Genomic DNA, 4139 nt, shown 5'->3' with positions numbered 1-4139 from the left:
AAGAAAGAAAGAAAGAAAGAAAAGAAAAGAAAAGAAAAGAAAAGAAAAGAAAAGAAAAGAAAAGAAAAGAAAAGAAAAGAAAAGAAAAGAAAAGAAATCAAACTCAGGACTGTGTTTGACTGTTAAGAACTCTACCCCCTGGGCCACATCAGCAGCCCTGAATTTTTGCTTCTTGAAACCTACTATTCCTTAAGCCCTGTGGCCAGTCACCTAGTCATCCCGGTCTTCCCTGCTTCCCCAGCCTAAGCTGTGTGGCTCAGAACCCTCCCTGGCTCTGCTGGTATGATCAGCTCTGGGACCTTGTCTCTGAGGCCTTGTCTCTGGGAGCAGGCTGAAGATTGTGGTTTTCGCTCTCACCTTTAGCACATGAGATACCCATGCAAACAAGGTGTGAACTTGCCATTTCCCTTGGGGCACTGGCATCTGGCTATCTCTGGGGAAATTTACCTCTTTAAGCCATAGGAAGTGATGGTGTCTGAGCTGGTAGCCTTGGTTTTAGAATCAAGTGTGCTAACACAGAGAACACACTTGGTAAGTGATTGCCCTGAGTAGTGATAGGGACTTATGACAGCATCAGTCATCCCTCCCAGGGGACAGCTAGAGCTTACACTCAGCTCCTACCTGCTTTCCTGCTTCCACCTCCCATGGGCCATCTTCCCTCTCTCTATCTCCACAGACAGAGACACACCTACCTATGTGTCCCCAAGTCACACATGTATAATAAGCCTGACAGATAAGTGTCGATCCCCTCTGTCCTTGACACCGAAAAGGTGTCACCACCTATCTGTCACTGACACTGACAACCACTGTGACCTGGAGTTTGGATTCCTCACCCATCTCCAAATTGCTCACCGTGCAACCATCAGACCACAAGGCAAGGCAGAGAGAGGCACCAGGAAACACTCTGTGGCAGCAGTAACAACCAGCTTGCCTTTTGCCCGTGGCGTGTGTCTATCAAAAGTCACCCAGGAAGTTCAACTGCTCGTTATCACATACAAGAGCTCAGGTGACAGAAGACATCATGTCACCTGTCTCCATGATCCCGAAGGCAGAGAGAATTGGCTGAGAGAGCAGACACCTGAAAGTGGCATCTATCACCACCACCCACCCTCTAAGGCCAGGAGGAGGCTGTCAGGAAGCCCCACCCCTACCCAGGACAGAACTGGGCATTTTCTTCCACATGCTTGCAGAAATTGCTGGGCAAAGCCGACATGCACGTGCAGAGTGTGGCAGGGTGCTCCTAATTAAGACCTAACTAGCGCGTGGAGCCTCAGATTCCCTCAGCTCAGCTGTGGGTTCAGAGAAAGCTTGTGTTTCGTGAAACTCCTCGCCCAACAGGGAGTGATGAATTATTGAGCGGATCAAAAAAAAAAAAAAAAAAGCGACTGGGGAGGGAGATCTGCTCCATTATTCATCAGGCCAGGAGTCCCCAAGTCCCCAAGCACAGCTGCTGGCTTTCACACCTACACCATTTTTCCCATCATGTCAACAGGAGCTTTCCCGGCCCCGCTGTATTGGCAGCCTCTGAGTAGACTCCCTCTCCTGCCACCCCAGGCCTGTCCTCATCTGCAGCCAGCTCTGCAGAGCCATAGCTAGGGATGGAGGCTCTGCTTAGGGCTGGATGCCTTCCTTTCCTTTCCTGGCCCCAGCTCAGGGGGTCTTCCAGCCCGAGGGCAAGACTCTTTCAAGGACCAAAAAGGCTTTTTCAGCCCTCTGTCTCACTACTGGAACGCTCATCATCCTGCATGTGTGGCTCTCAAGGCCAGAAAGGTAACTTTCTTACAGACCACGTCAGGTGCTACATCTTTCACCCACAAGGTCTCAGAAGCCCTCCAGTGGCCCAGAAAGCTCAAGATTCTCACCAGTTCTGGCTGCACTGTGAGGAGGGAGTCTGTGCAAGAAATAACAGAGCATCTCAGACAAAGTGATTAAGAATTCCATCGTGGGGAAGCTTATCAATACACGCACCCATCACAGCCTTCTTAAGAAAGGGTTGTACAACTGCCCAAGCCTTACCCAGCAGTGAGAGATTCAGAGAGGTTACAGATTTTTATCTGAGGTCACACAACTAGCTAGGTGGCAGATCCAGGTTGAAGATCACATCCCAGCAAACCCACATCCTTTCTCTCTCAGTCACCCAAGTCTTGGGGCACACTGCCTTGGGCAGGACGGTGAAGGAAGCCACGGGCATCCCTGGAAATGCCCTTTGTGAAGAGTTTCAAAGGCAAAAGGAAAAAGTTGGGCATGGTGGCACACGCCTGTAATCCCAGCACAGATACAGAGGCAGGTGGATTTCTGTGAGTTCAATGTCCCTCTAGTCTCGCTATGTAGCCCTGGCTATCCCAGCAGTCACTGTATAGACCAGGCTGGGCCTCAAACTCAGATCTTCTTTGTCTTTCGTGGCACAGATCCACTGCACCTGTAGTGTAGTTTGTTTAGCAGCTATCTCTTTGGCAGCTTTAGTCTCTTGAAAAAATTTATCCAACTTTTAGACATTCATTCAACAAACACCTCCATCGCACCTGCTCTGTGCCAAGCCTTCTGCTTAAGCTCATAATATAATCCTGGAGAATGTCAATCAACTCATCATTGCCACACTGATGACTCCTGGGCCCAGAGGAGGAAAAGAAATGAATCCTTATGCCACAGGGAGTACCAATAGTATGTGGTACAGATTCTATATAGCGGTGTCCACCCACGGTCTGGATCAAGTGATCTTAGCCATAAAGGGCTTTTGTACAAGTGTTGTCTTATAGTCTGGGGGTAAATGTGTTCACTGCTGATATCCCTGTGTCTGACACTGACCACTGGGCAGAGGAAACAGCTGAGTTGGTAAAATGCAAACACTTACAGTCCAGACATTGGGGAGCAGCAACAGGAGAATCCCTAGGGCTTGCTGGCCAGCCGAGTCTAATCAGAGTTCCAGTACCGAGATCCCAACTGCACACATACACGTGTGTGCACACTGGGCCTGCGTGTCACACACACACACACACACACACATGAACACACACTCATGAACACTCCCCATCTTGTCCCACTTCATTGCTTGAAGGAACTTGACAGAAGAGTCAAGTTGCTGGACAACACCTGTGGTCAGGCTGCCCAAGCCTACATTCCCTGCAGAGCATGCTTCCAGCTTGCAGCAAATGCTTCTGTGTGCAAAGTTCACACATGTGTGGACAAAGTTACCAGCTGCCATTTCAGAGACATGAAGGTGGGCTGATGTTCCAGCCAGAAAGTGTGAGCCCTGTGTTTTCCCAGCCAGCCTGGCTGGATAGCCGCCCTACACCATACCATGGCTCCAGCTGCAAATTATCTGGGGCTTCATAAACCTGTAAAATTAAGTTTGATGGCGCCATGGAAGTCAGTTAACAATTTAGAGAAGGAAGAAATGCTTAATGCCAGAGCCAGGCAGCTATGAGCTGCAGATGTGGTTCTGTGGTGTGCCTTCAGGAACACCCTTGGGTCTGAGCCTTCCCGTTGGCATCCGTGAAATGGAAATGTTGTGAAGGTCAAATGACCGGAGACCTGAAAAGCGCTTTGACTAGTGTCTGGCCCTCTGAACTCAATAAACAACTGGCTGGGGCTGGAATATTCTCTCCACTGTCGACTGCAGCAGCCGGCACTAGAAGATGAGTCTGACTCAAGGCAGGTGTTCTTGGTTTGGAAAGCCTCCTTCTCCTACGACAACCCCCAAAGTCTTCACCTACAGCCTCCACGAGGATGCTTCCCCACCCCAAGGGTTCTCCTCTCTGTGGATGGCAGCATCCTTCGGTCCCAAAGCCCACCCGCAACTGACTGCATTGGGAAGGCAGGCCCCGCCCAGACCCCGCCCCAGACCCCGCCTTCTTCCAGTCCGGTGCTCCAGCGGCGGCCACCCGCACGGTAACTGGCGCAGAGCGGCTCCGGCGGACCGGACGGGGCGGGCGTCCGTCCGGCAAGCAGCGCGGTACCTTCCACCGCGCGCAGCCCACAAGAGACCTTCCAGGCGGGTCTAGGGTCGTGACCGTGAGGTAAGAGCAAAGATGAGCAGGAGGGATAGACACACGCCTTGTCGGGGGTCCAGGAAGCGATTATCTCTGGTGGTGGTGCCACCGCTACTGCGTCGAGACTGAGTAGCCAGGGGCAGGGTGGGG

The 4139-nt window shown here is 51.4% G+C and overlaps 1 protein-coding gene across 1 annotated transcript in view; it reads left to right on the top strand.

Annotated features, from left to right (window-relative positions):
• The first annotated feature begins 3856 nt into the window (after positions 1–3856).
• Positions 3857–4139, top strand: part of Cacng5 (calcium voltage-gated channel auxiliary subunit gamma 5) — a 40690-nt gene continuing 40407 nt past the window's right edge. The window contains exon 1 of the mRNA XM_021213215.1: positions 3857–4016. The gene's annotated coding sequence lies outside the window, so the exon portion shown is untranslated. The remainder of the gene's footprint in view (positions 4017–4139) is intronic.

The sequence above is a fragment of the Mus pahari genome, chromosome 14, assembly GCF_900095145.1.
Source record: "Mus pahari chromosome 14, PAHARI_EIJ_v1.1, whole genome shotgun sequence".
NCBI classification, from domain to species: Eukaryota; Metazoa; Chordata; class Mammalia; order Rodentia; family Muridae; genus Mus; species Mus pahari.
Note: the sequence above shows the minus strand (reverse complement) of the source record. Positions and strands in the feature narration are given on the sequence as shown.